Source organism: Ursus americanus, chromosome X, assembly GCF_024610735.1.
Source record: "Ursus americanus isolate L20-20 chromosome X, mUrsAme1.1.p, whole genome shotgun sequence".
NCBI classification, from domain to species: domain Eukaryota; kingdom Metazoa; phylum Chordata; class Mammalia; order Carnivora; family Ursidae; genus Ursus; species Ursus americanus.
This window is the reverse complement of record NC_142164.1, coordinates 121110697-121125564: the sequence shown is the minus strand read 5'-3', so window position 1 is coordinate 121125564 and position 14868 is coordinate 121110697.

The following is a 14868-nucleotide window of genomic DNA, read 5'->3' as shown; positions in this document are numbered from 1 at the left end:
GCCCTCCACCATTTTTTTTTAAACCCTCAGATTTTAGTTCTTTCTTCCAGTCATGTCCAGGAGCTCAATGAAGTGAATGTGGACCTGGATACCGTGTACCTAGAGTAGAGCTTTTGTGGTGTCATGTTTTTAGATAATTGTGTCATTGTTCAAGCAAAAAGATAGACCAAGGTGACCGTCTGCAGCTCCTTATGGATCTGTGGTTCTTAGAAGACGATTAGAAGTAGTAGGTCTGATGGCATTGTTTCTATGTGGTAATGGTAGAAACGTCTACTTGTGGGTCCTCAACCCAGACATCTCATTTTTATCATCAGTGATGATAAGTATTTTGTTTCAGCCTGAAGCAGATGGTGTACATAACGCTGGAAGTGATGTCACACTCATTTCCACTCCTCGATTTCCTGTCTTGTCTTCTTTCCTTCTCTTCCTGTCTTACAAAATGCCTATCTATACATCTCGGTTCTTCTTCCTGCTAACTTTTGATTGGGGAGGACTTGTTGTGCCTTGGTGTTTTCATGTGTAAAATGGGGGAAACCGGTGTCTATTGCATCGAGGAGCTGTGAGCATTACATGCATTAATTCACCTGAAATCACTGTATATACAGTAAGCACTCAATCAACATTATTGTAATGAATGTTGTAATTGTTGTCCCTTGTAATTCATCATAGTCCATGAAGTACAGAGTAGGAAGCATAGAGAAGAGGCAATATTTGAAACAGGGAAAAATGGATGAAAAATGTTTTTAATTGATGAAAGGCATTCAGGAAGCATACTTAGAAAACGATTCTAAGCATCATAAACAAAAATAAATCCATACCTTGAATAATCACAGGAAAACTGCAGATTACAAAAGACCAACAAAAGATCTTTAAATCAATCAGAGGGAAACATCAGACTTCCTAAGAAATAAAAATTATTAAAACAAAAGTAGATTTGCTAATGGCCCCAAGGGAAGCCACAAAACAACAGAATAATCTCCTCAAATTATTAAGAGAAAACTGTCAACCCAGAGTTACCCACTTAAGTTATTTGATAATGATGGTGAAAATTTTAAAAACATAGACAACAATTATTTTGGAGTTTTTATCCTTTTAATCCTGCTTTCATGTATTTTGAAACTCTCTGGTATTAGGAGTTTTTTAAACAATTATTTTCCTGATGAATTGAACCTTTGATCATTATGTAATTTATCTCTGTATATCTGATAATGTTCTTTATTTCAAGTCCAGGTAAGCTGAAATGAACATAGCCTTTGTGTTAAAATAATTAAATTAAAATTTGCTTTAAAAAATTAAAATTTTGCTTAGTATTTAATGGTGTACGCTTTCTCATCACTTTAACCGATGTGTGGCTTTATATTTAAACTGCTTCTCATGGTGTGTCAAGTATTCTCAAATAAAAAAATAGATTAATGAAAAAAATAGATTGTTTCCTTTCTAGACATCATATAATTGGGTGTTGCTTTCTTATCCATTCTAATAATCTCTAGTATTAATTGGAATGTTTTGTCCATTAACATTTAGTGCAATTATTGATATGATTGGATTTAGGTCTTCTAATTCTGTTTGCCCCATCTGTTGCTACATTTCCCTCTTCTTTGTGTTCCCTGATTTTTTTTTCTTTTAGAATATTCTTTTATCTTTTGTTTTTTTGCTATTCCTCTGCATTTTTTAGTGCTGGACCTAGAAATTATATATGTTTAGCTTATTATGGTCTAATTAGAGTTAATATCCTATCACTTCCCCTAAAATGGACAACTTTGCTACTCTCTCTCTATTTGTCAACACACCATCATTCTATATGCTCTAGGTGTTATATGTATTACAACTACATGTGTTACATAACCCCTAGATAGTGTGATTATTTTGTTCTAAACTGGGCCTATACTTTAAAGAAATCAAGAGAAAAAAGTCGTCTCTTATGTTTAGCTCACTATTGACTATTTCTCATGTTCTCTGTATCTGGGGACTTGTGTTTTCATCAGTCGTCATTACCTTTCAGACTAAAGATATTACGTTAGCATTCTTTTTTTTTAATAGTTCAGATCTTTAGATGATGACTTTTCTTACCTTTAACGTTTTCCTTAACATCTATCTAAAAATGTTATTCTATCTTCATTCCTGACAGGTACTTTCCCAGGTTACAGACTCACACGTTGATTTTTCTTTGATTTTAGCACTTTAAATATGTTGATCCCTCAGTCTCCATATTTTTCACGAGTATTTGGCAATCATTTGAGTTCATGTTCCCTTGGATCTCAGGTATTATTTTTCTTGAGCTACTTTCAAGATTTTCCTTCTGCATTTGGTTTTTTGCATTTCGTTTACCGGGCGCTTAGACATGTTTTTCTTCATATTGACCCTACTTGCGTTTTGCTGAGCTTCCTGAATCTGTAAATTTATGGGTTTCAGAAAATTTTGGAAATTTTCTATTTATTCAAATAATGTTTCTATCGTATTCTCTCTCTCTTCTCCTCTGTGACTCTAATTTAGACTTTTTGATATTGTTTCATAAGACTTCATTTAATTTTTTTCCTCCCTGATCTGAAAAGTGGATCATTTCTGCTGATCTGTTTTCCAATTATTGACTCTCTCCCCTTTGTGCTCTATTTAGTTCTCAGGCATTTACAGTGAATTTTTGCTTAAGGTCTACATTTTTTTTTTTAAAGATTTTATTTTTTTATTCGACAGAGATAGAGACAGCCAGCGAGAGAGGGAACACAAGCAGGGGGAGTGGGAGAGGAAGAAGCAGGCTCACAGCGGAGGAGCCTGATGTGGGGCTCGATCCCAGAACGCCGGGATCACGCCCTGAGCCGAAGGCAGACGCTTAACCGCTGTGCCACCCAGGCGCCCCAGGGATACATTTTGATTCTAGAATTTACATTGAGTTCATATTTGATCCCTACTCTGTCTTTGCTGAGATTTACTGCTTTGTTTTTGTTTTGAATGTACTTTTCTTCATCTCATTGAGCATAAAGATAACAGTTGCTTTAAAGTCCTTGTCTAGGTCATCTTGGGGTTGGTTTCTGTTGGTGTTTTTATTTGTTGGTTTTATTCTTGAGAGTAGGTCACATTCTCCTGACTCTACATACACAGAGTAATTTCGGACTCTATATTGGATATATTGAATGTGGTGCATGGGGGTTTTGGTTGCTTTTATAGTCATTGAATGAGTGTTGATGTTTTTGTTTTATCAGGGAATTAACTTGGTTGGACTCAGATCAAAAGCTCTGGCTACTAGGTCGCAGCTCAGAATACCCTTCCAATCTTTTCTCTTTAACTGGTTGTTTTGTGTTTGCCGGGCATGTGTGTGGTTTTGGCGCCAGACACAGATCTGAGATGAGCTCATATGCAGTGTTTACAACAATCTCACTCGGGCTCTTTCTTTTCTTTCTGTGAAGCTCACCTTCCTTTCCATCTGTTTTGGATGTTTTGGGCTCTATGCTCGAATCCTGTCTAAGCTTTAGCTGCCCCTTGTGGTATTACACGTAGGTCACTCGTGGATTTAGAGCCTTAAAAACTAGAAAAACTCACCTCTTGACAGTCCCTTCTTCCAAATGTTGACTCTTCTCCAGTATCTGCCCTTTTTTTGTCCACTCTTCAGAGCTTTCACTACTCCATTTTTGTATTTTGTGTAGAGATCATAGCTGTGATCTCTGGGAAGATGTGTCTGTCAGGACCTTGCTCATCCATTCTTGAGGTAGAAATCAGAGCAATTATTCTGAGCCAATGGATTTGGGGATCAGACATTGCAATAAGTCACTTCAATCATTCTCAATGACACTATTCTATTTTTGTGACTCAGTTTCATGGCTGAATCGTGGAAATTGGTAAGTGTCCATGAACCGATAAGAGTATGTATGTTCTTACTCTGAACGATCTTTGTGCAAGTGTTAACAACAGGCTTACTTCTTGCTTAAAAGAAATAACTCAGCCAACCTCACTAAGTAAACTAAGCCCAAGGGCCGAACTCATCTTACCTCTAAGGAGAGTCACCTCTTTTAACCCCGTAATATCTCACCTGGAAAATGCAGATAGTTATCCCTCCTCATTAAAGGTTAATGACAGGCATCACAAATTTATTTATGACGTAAATCCCACACAGCTATTATTGCTATTAGAGTGACCACAAGAATTTCACAGTCATTAAGTATGGAAATTTACTCATTGGTCTCACAGGATTACTTTTTTTTTTTTTTTTAAAGATTTTGTTTATTTATCTGACAGAGATAGAGACAGCCAGCAAGAGAGGGAACACAAGCAGAGGGAGTGGGAGAGGAAGAAGCAGGCTCACAGCGGAGGAGCCTGATGTGGGGCTCGATCCCATAACGCCGGGACCACGCCCTGAGCCGAAGGCAGACGCTTAACCGCTGTGCCACCCAGGCGCCCCTCACAGGATTACTTTTAATCATTACTGTGTTTTAGGAAAAATGCATAGCTGTTTCCTCATCACAGATTTAATCTTAATGTCCTCAGTAATTACATCTTTTTCTTCCATAACCCTCGTGATGATTTTGTGGGGCCGGGCGCACGTTAAGTGCATAAACACATGGTAGATTCAAATCTTGCATGGCTCCACTTCCATGAGGTGTCGAAAATAGTCAGACTTGTAGAAATATGTAGTAGAATGGCGGCTGCCAGAGGCTGGAGGAGAGGGGACGTGGAGAGCTGTTCAATGGGTATAAAAATTCAGTAGTGAGAGATGCATAAGTTCTAAAACATTGTATCTACAGTTAACAGTATTATATTCTGCACTTAAAAATTTAAGAGGGTAGATCTATGTGAAGTATTCTTACCACAGTAGAAAAATAAATAAATAAAGGAACTTTCAAGGCTAGAAACCGCCTTGAATAAATTAGGTCAAAAATTGGATGCCATTGCTACTCCTTGCGTCCCTGGAGGGCTCCCACATTTGCCTCCCTCTTAAAGAAAGTAGGATATAGGACTGGAAGGATCGGTAAGAGAGGGCAAGTAGAAACTACCCATGGTCACGGGGCTTAAAACAAGGTAAAGAGAAAGAAACTTTTGCGTGAATGAGTCATTTGACAGATCAAAACTATATCACCTCATCAAAGAATTTCAAGGTAGTGCCCTATTATTATGTCCTTTAAAACATACAATTTGCAAATCATGGTCCTGGTCACAAGACACACCTGAGTGTGTTTATAGTTTCTTCACTGAGATATGAAGAAGCTTGTGTCGAGATACCACATACTATTTTGGGGGGGGAGCGTTTTTTTTGAATGGGAGGCTGTTTGATTGGAGGATTCACTTGTATAAAACAGATACTGAAATTATGCTCATGAACTTGCTTCTAGTAGAAAAGAAGACTGTTTTGTCCTGTGGGAAGGCTGTCCAGGGTTTGCAAGACTCCTTGCCTCCATCGGTGTCATACTGCCTGCAGATGGCCATGTCTTGCCTTACTTTCTGCTCCCTTGAGGCTAATGTTAGTTGTCTTCTGGCTTCTAGCTCTATCTCTCTTCAGTTTAATGCTTCCCTAAAAGCTTGAGAGTATCAGGACGGAACACAAAGAGTCAGTGTCTAGCATATCCCTGTGTAAAGGAATTAATCCACCATGACTTCCCTGTGTGAATGTACAAAGTAGGTGACGTAGCGTGAAGATACGACTGAAAACATACTTATGAAGTCATGCGTTCCAAGGGTATTTGCACAAGAGGAATGAGACACATGGTCATGAAAAGCCCTGTACAAGGATGTTTATAGGACACAGTGGTTTCCAAACAAACTAGTCAAGCATTGGTATGTCTGTCTTATCACGGAACTAAGTCTTTGCCATATTTTTTTCAGATTTTTTTTCTTTCTCGTAAACTTTGGTTGTTGGGATTTCCTGTAAACATTGTATTCATAATAGCCATTAGTTACTTCCAGTCCATTGATAGAATAACGAAATTCTGTCTTTGTTGATAGAATAGCAGATAGACAAATTGCATAGGATGGGGTACTTACTCAACAGTAAACGAGAAGAGGCCTCGAGTGTACGTGACACCCATAGAGGAATTTCAAACCCACCGTCCAGAAATTAAGAAATAAGGCACCAGGGGCGCCTGGGTGGCGCAGTTGTTAAGCGTCTGCCTTCGGCTCAGGCGTGATCCCGGCGTTATGGGATGGAGCCCCACATCAGGCTCCTCCAGTGGGAGCCTCCTTCTTTCTCTCCCACTCCCCCTGCTTGTGTTCCCTCTCTCGCTGGCTGTCTCTGTCAAATAAATAAATAAAATCTTAAAAAAAAAAAAAAGAAAAAGCTTTAAAAAAAAAAAAAAGAAAAGAAATAAGGCACCAAAAGAGTACATATGGTATTATAGTGTTATTCTAGTTATAGGAAACTCTAGAAAAGGGCAATAGAATCTAGAGTAGGAGAAAACAAATCCGTGGTTGCCCAGGGCTTGGATTTTCGGTGGGCAGATAGATTTTCGTAGTGGTTACATCAGTATTACATTAAACAAATGTTTTTCTTTGTCAAATGTCATGGTCTCAACACTTGACACACATCTATTTTGTTGTGTGTAAGTTATTAGTTGATAAAGTCGACAATTTAAAAAATGTACCTTCTTTTCTTTTTTAATTTTTTTATTATATTATGTTAGTCACCATACAGCACATCCCTGGTCTCTGATGTAAAGTTCGATGATTCATTACTTGCGTATAACACCCAGTGCACCATGCAATACGTGCCCTCCTTACTACCCATCACCAGGCTATCCCATTCCTAAAAAATGTACCTTCTAAAATATTTATGCATTGACCTATAAATTTTTCATTGCAAGCTCACACATTGCTTTTGTAAACATTGCTATCTAAAAATAAAACTGAGGTATCTTGAAAATGCATTCAATTCAGTCTAAATAAGTTAGGTTTTGACCCTCATCCTTGAGCATGTAACAAATACCTGAATGAGCTCCTTTTTAAGACCCTGAAATGTACATCTTTCTTTGTTTCCTTCCAGATCTATTTCTGTCCTGATTTTCGACACAGAATTTTGTCCTGTTGAGAAATGCATGTCATCTTGAAACTCTTATGTAGATTGCCCAGGGACAGAGAGGAAGGGAACTAGAGGGGGGAGAGAGAGAGAGAGAGAGAGAGGGAAAGCACACAAAATTATTACAGAAGAAAGGAAACTCAAAATCCTACAAATACTAAAAGAAAAAGGAAGAAACCAATACAATACACTTGGGAAATCAGATGTTCTGGACGCTGGTGACCCTTGGGTTCACTTGGTGGAAATGTATCAAATCACACACTTGCAATGTGTCCTTCCTCTTCCATGTATATTTCAATGACAAAATTACATAAAAACAGCCTTTTCACATGTTGTTCTTAGATGCTCCTATATGCATTTTCCATTAAAAAAAAAAAAACCAAACTTGCAAAGTATGCTGACATCATAATAATCTTCAAGGATTAAAAAGAAGTTGAGGGCTGTAAGGAGAGCTGTGAGGGTTTCAGCTAGTTTTCTGGTTGTTGGGTGGCTCCGAACAAAGGGGATGGGCGTTCCCCAAACCAGGAGGGAAGCCACCCACTGTGACGGCTCAGCTCCTGCAGGGTAGATAAATGTGTTTTTTTTTTTAACACGCCATGCAACTTGAATGAGGCAAGTGTTATGACCTCCGTTTTCCCACGGGGAACATGAATTTTGGAGTGTTTAAGTAATTACCTGAGCTGACACAGATGGGCTCAATCACACTGCTCCCTGAAAGGGGGGGTCCAGTGGCAAGGCAGTGGGTGTGTTTTTCTGAGCTTTCCTTGGCTTTGTCCCTGTTCCTGCGGGAGAGTTGGTGGCCTTCCTAGGGCTTTGTAAATACTGATGTTTCAAGATAACAGTGTTACACTGTGTTTTAAATACTTTCAAGGGCAGCAGACCACTGGGCTTTGAAGATCTAATCTTGCAGGCGTTGAAAGAAAAAGAAAGAAAGAAGAAAGAAAGAAAGAAAGAAAGAAAGAAAGAAAGAAAGAAAGAAAGAAAGAAAAAGAAAGAAGGAAAGAAAGAAAGAAAGAAAGAAAGAAAGAAAGAAAGAAAGAAAGAAAGAAGAAAGAAAGGAAGAGAAAGAAAGAAAGAAAGAAAGAAAGAAAGAAAGAAAGAAAGAAAGAAAGAAATGTGAAAATGCTTGTCTCTCCCAGTGGGAAGGCTTAAATAGCTTCTTCTCCGTGAAATTTTGTTCCCTTTATCAGTTTAGCACTTCCATTGCTTTCCACATGGTTTTGACTTCAAGTTCTTCTGGTGGTTACTTTATCACATTCCTCTACCGTAAAAATAGTTATCAGTGATGTCTACTTTCAAGTTTCCATTAATTTTAAATTATTTAATTTTTAAAAATTTAAAAAATATTATTAGTTTTCTGTTTTTGTTTTTGCTTTATGTTAAAAACCGTTTCTGCTTAATTGGGTTGTCAATACCATCGTTACTGGTCTAGAATGCAACAAAATGCATATCCGCATATTACCTGTTTTTGTAATGAGTACAAACGAAAGCTGATATTTTAGTAGAAGCCTATCCATGAAGGGGACGGAGCTGGATTTCTATTCAGCGAACTCCTGTATTTGTGCGTGAATATTATTCAATGCCAGAAAGAGATGGTATACAGGATCACTTTTCTTCCTGGTTGTCTTTTTCTTTCTTTCTTTTTCACGTTTTAAGAAAATGCAAAAAAAAATAAATAAATGGATGGAGTTGCAGAAGGAGGTTAGTCATTCAACAGGAAATCATATAATGACTGTTCAGAGCTGCAGGTTGGTTCTACTGGGACCTAAAGGGTCTAAAGGAGCAGGATTGAGGGGCTGCAGATGGGAACAGGGAGGGAGGGAAAGACAGTAGGAGAAGCAGGCAGCAGACTTCCGAAGAGAAGGACAGAATCGTTCGTTCGGTGGCTGGGAGAGAAGCCGAGTCCCACTGGAGGTCGGCGTGCAAGGGTCTTCACTTGCTCACGAGTGGGCTGTGGCCCCATGAGCCTGACGTGTGTCTCTCTCTGCTCTCCCGTTGGCCAAATAGGCGGAGGAGATCCAGAGCGGGGACCCAGAATGAGGTGGTCCCGTGGGGCTGAGATGCCTCCAGATGTCCGCTGTGCAAACCAGGCAGTGCCATCTGTGGCTGGGGTACAAAGTGACCCAGAAAGGTGGGCATGGAGCTGTCACCAAAAACGTTTTTCATTCGACTCTCATGGGAGTCCTGGTTACCCGTTTCTGTTTCAGTGAAAGCAAACAATCCCAAACTCAGCTCAATCGCAATAGGATATGTGTGACACCATCTTAGAACTGATCGGGTTTTTTATTAAGGACATTTTCTGAAGTCTTACCAGGATGCCTTATTGAGAATTGTGGAATAATTATGGTTTGCAGGAGAAGGAGAACCTACCAACGTTCCAGCTAAGTGTGTTTACTTATAGCGGTTCTCGTGACATCCTTCAATGACTTGGAACGTCAGAGAAATGGGCACACTAGCCTTTCCGGCTATGAGACTACGAGAGGAAATAAATGGTGTGCTTTCCTTAAAACCACACCGTGGTTCTTAAACATGAACCATGCAAGCATCACACCCTAGATGCATTGGAGCTCCGTGTCTCCTTTTTGCACGTGCAAAGGCTCTTAACATCTGTGCCAGGAACGCGTGTCTTTGCCAAGCAAAACTGAAACAGACAGGAGTAACTTCATATATTCTGCATACCCTGAGCTTACACAGTGGATGAGGATAAGGAGGGTTTTTCGTGTGGTTGGTTTTTATGTTTACAAAGGCGGGTCTTATGAACCATGGCTTCCGCCATCTGTAGTTAGTGAGCAGAGAGGACCCTGCCAAAAATCCAGAGACAAGTGCGTCTGCTGACATGGGAGCTGTGAGCTATCAGATCCAGCCTCCCGAGTGACCCTCTGTCCTGGCTCCAGAAAGATAAAGCGGACTAGGAAACCAAATGAGGTCTGGATAATGAGCTCAGAGGGAGGGAGGCACGCCAAGCTTTGTGCATATGCGACAGGCAAGAACAGTGACAGCACCTAGGAATCCAAACGCAAGGTGTGGCCATAATATGTAAAAGAATTTCTGGGGGCGCCTGGGTGGCTCAGCGGGTGAAGCGTCTGCCTTTGGCTCAGGTCATGATCCCAGGGTCCTGGGATCGAGCTGCACATTGTTGGGGGGGGGGCGGGAAATCCCTGCTCAGCAGGACATCAGTCTGCTTCTTCCTCTCCCTCTGCCGCTCCCCCTGCTTGTGCTCTCTCTGCTAAATAAATAAGTAAAATTATTTTTTTAAAGAATTGCAGTATTGGGATAGAGATATTGGCAGCAAAGAGTGCCCTCCTCCTCACCCCTGAGAACGAAACCCAGGGGCTTTTACAGACAAGAGGGAACGCCCGTGTATGCTGTTTTATAAGGCATTTTGGTGGGTGTTTGTGGCAGAACAGAATCTTGGCGGAACCTGACTGTGTGTAAGGTTTTCACTAAGCCAAGCATCGTAGGGGAGGTTACAGGGCTCAGGGCTGAACCCTTGGAGGATTTGTGTTTTGGCTCAGTTCTCAAGTTCACGGTTTTGCCTGCGAGGACATGCAGAAGGTCCACCTCCTCAGTGGCCTCCTGGGTCCATCCCACCTTCCACGGAAGTGACCCGGGTCACCTGCTGGTTCTAGTAGAAGTTGGTTTGTTAGGAGTGAGTTGGACACTTAGGGAGTCAGGGGCAGGGTCCCCAACACAGGAACATGCAGTCAGGACAGCTAAGATCCAACAGCACTGACATCCTGTTTTGCTGCTTAGACAGGACCCCACTGACATTCTGCTTTGCAGCCTTTGCAGAAAACACTAACGCAAATCGTCCTAAAACAAGACAATGAACCATAAAGCATTTGTCACTATCATGGGCAAGGGGCAGTGAAGACCTAAGCCCCCAGATGTGAGCAAAAAAAAAGACCAGCAGCACGTGGACATGGACCTCATAGGTAGACAGATCCGTGACCAGAGCCCTGATTGGCATGACTCAGCACATAACCCCGATCGCTTAAGAAAGTTCCGCAAAAGAGCTCATAAAAACCCTAAACTTAGAAACTCCAGGGGCAACCCTCTTGGGTTCCGTCCCTCTCCAGGAGCTTTGTTCTCTTGCTCAATACACATTGCTTTGCTTTCCTCTGGTCTACTTCTTCATCTGGTCTACCTCTTTGTCTGGTCTACGTCTTCATTCTTCAAAGCAGCGTGACTGAGAACGATGGGCACTCAGGGGACACAAGTCCTGTAACAGGCTGTCCCACGACACTCCTTCTGAAGGCTGCCACCTCGCTCGCTGCTCGATACAAAACCAAAGGCTCATCAGGGTTTATGTCCTTCGCGCTTCCCAACTGAAGCCAAGTTCCGTAAAAAGATGGACAGATATCTGAAATCCCACAGTTGGGATAGCTTGCATTTAATCCTCAGAATGAGAAAAAATAATGAAAGGATTATAAGCCTCAATACATGTTGACATGACTTTTTTTGTTGTTTTTACTAACAGTAGAGTAAATAATAGCATAGGTCAGATCATATCTGTGTATTGACAATACAATATTATAAATAGTATTACAGGTCAGTTCATGCTTCTTTACTGAGAGTAAAACAGGATAAGTAATAGCACAGGTCAGTTCATATTTGTTAAAATTAAGCAATGGTTTAAATGACATGTTTTTGAAATGAAAATGCATTTTGCCCCCAAAGACAGCATTTAACATTTCGGACAGTTAATTCATAGAAAAATGAAAATATGAACCCAATTCTTAGGCTCCTCAACGTATGTGTGTTTTGAGGTCCAGTTGTGAGATCCAGTTTTGAGTAGATAGAGTTTAAATAAATAGATAAATAATAGAATAAATACTAAATAAATATATATAAAATAATACAATCTAGTATATAGTTCATATATTCTCTACATAAATGTGTTAATTTATATATAAAATATAAGCATTAATTTCATGTATTTCATATAAATATATGTAAATTTATATATAAAACATAAACATTTATTTTATACGTAAGTTTATATAAATGTATGTTATATATTATATATAAAGATAGCATCCCTTAAGTTTAGAGGGGTCATTTATACATTTCACCCTTTTTCTGCTTGAAAGCAACATTTTGGGGAGTGCCTGGGTGGTCAGTCGGTTGAGTGTCAGACTCTTGGTTTAGGCTCAGGTCATGATCTTGGGATCCTGGGATCAAGTCCCACGACCAGCTCCCTGATCAGCGTGGAGCCTGCTTCTCCCTCTCCCTCTGCCCCCATCCCCCACCGTCACTTCTGCTCTCTCTCTCTCTCAAATAAATAAGTAAAATCCTAAAAACAAATTGCTGGACAAACTTTGCTTCTCTCTTGTCTTAAAAGTAAATTTCTAACATTGAAAAGTAAAAACCACTACAAAGAATATAACCAGAATCTATATTTCCACCACCCAGACATAGCACTCTTAAATCCTTGTTCAAAATCATTAGCCATCAGGGAAATTCAAATCAAAACCACATTGAGGGGCGCCTGGGTGGCACAGCGGTTAAGCGTCTGCCTTCAGCTCAGGACGTGATCCCGGCGTTATGGGATCGAGCCCCACATCAGGCTCTTCCACTATGAGCCTGCTTCTTCGTCTCCCACTCCCCCTGCTTGTGTTCTCTTTCGCTAGCTGTCTCTATCTCTGTCAAATAAATAAATAAAATCTTAAAAAAAAAAAATCAAAACCACATTGAGATACCACCTTATGCCAGTTAGAATGGCAAAAATTGACAAGGCAAGAAACAACAAATGTTGGTGGGAATGCAAGTTGGTACAGCCACTCTGCAAAACAGTGTGGAGGTCCCTTAAAAAAAAGTTAAAAATCGAGCTACCCTATGATCCAGCAATTGTACTACTGGGCATTTACCCCAAAGATACAGACGTAGTGAAGAGAAGGGCCATATGCACCCCAATGTTCATAGCAGCATAGTCCATAATAGCTAAATTGTGGAAGGAGCTGAGATGCTCTTCAACAGATGACTGGATTAAGAAGATGTGGTCCATATATACAATGGAATATTACTCAGCCATCAGAAAGAACGATTTCACAACATTTGCTGCAACATGGACGGCACTGGAGGAGATAATGCTAAGTGAAATAAGCCAAGCAGAGAAAGACAACTATCATATGATTTCTCTCATCTATGGAACATAAGAACTAGGATGATCGGCAGGGGAAGAAAGGGATAAAGAAAGGGGGGTAATCAGAAGGGGGAATGAAACATGAGAGACTATGGACTCTGGGAAACAAACTGAGGGCTTCAGAGGGGAGGGGGGTGGGGGAATGGGATAGACCGGTGATGGGTAGTGAGGAGGGCACGTATTGCATGGTGCACTGGGTGTTATACACAACTAATGAATCGTCGAACTTTACATCAAAAACTAGGAATGTGGGGGCACCTGGGTGGCACAGCGGTTAAGCATCTGCCTTCGGCTCAGGGCGTGATCCTGGCGTTATGGGATCGAGCCCCACATCGGGCTCCTCTGCTGGGAGCCTGCTTCTTCCTCTCCCACTCCCCCTGCTTGTGTTCCCTCTCTCGCTGGCTGTCTCTCTCTATCAAATAAATAAATAAAATCTTAAAAAAAAAAAAAAACCCTAGGAATGTACTGTATAGTGAGTAACATAACAATAAAAAATCAGTATAAAAAAAGATGAAATCTATTAAAAGATACTAAATCTAGTTAAATCTACTAAATTTTACATTCTATTACATCGACTAAAAAGAATCGTTTGTTTTTGCAAACGTGTGTGCATGCTTTGTATTGGTAACTGATCGTTGCAAAATCGTTACGTCTTACTGCCTATCAGAGAGTTTGTAGATGTATTGTTTCGTTACGTGTCCTTGGAAAGGCTTATCTGCAAGGCTGTGCCAATTCCTGGAACGGGGCATGAGAAGCACACATTATATCCATATTATTACATAGTTATTATTACTAATAGAATACATTTTATTATACCCGCAACACAAAGGTAGTTGCTGCCAACAAGTGAATTCAACTACCATGTCGACAATGTGAAACAATACCGATCTCATCTCTCAGTACGAGACTCGTCTAGAACCGGTTTAAGCCAGGAGCTCATGGGGGATCCTGCCCTGAGCTCAGTATGGGCGCATTGTACGGATCCTCTTTGTGTGTGTGGACATTTGGATTAATCCACTTGTTGGTCTCAGGGTGCATGGATGGCCATTCCTCTATGACTTTGGTCACCCCGTCCAAGTGACCAAGGAAGGGGTTGGCTTTTCTCCAGCTCCCCTGTGTGTAGAACTCTGGGGTTTCTACCTCCTGGCATTCGCCCCAAGTTCTAGGTCCTGGGTGTGTTTCGATAATTGCACAGTTGATGACAAGTAATGTAGACACATTACATGCTGGTTCCCCTTTCTTTCTTACACAGTGAATTCATCGCATTGCTGTAGTTTGATACCACGTTTGGGCGTCAGGTCAAATTATGTCGTGATTGTCTAGAGAAATACTTTGTGCTTTGCTCATTTTCCTAGATGAAATTCAAGGTCAATTTGCCAAGTTACAAACACAATGTGGTTTTTCAAAAGGATTCCTTTTAAAACATGGATTCTGGTAGGGAGAAGTTGTATCTTGAGGGTACTAAATTTTGCCATTCGGGAAAATGTGTGTCTTGTTCTTTATTCAAAATTTTAAAAAGACACTGCTTTGTGGAATTATTGGTGTTTGTTGATTTGTTTGTTTAATATAGATTTTATCACTCCTATGTATTTTATGTTTGTTGCCGTAGTTTTCTGGAGCGATTTTTTCATTTTATCGTCTATGTTTTATTTGGTTATGTGAAAGATGCTAATTTTGGAAGCGGTTTGGAAGCGGCGTGACAAGAACCACCGGCACTCGGGACACAAGT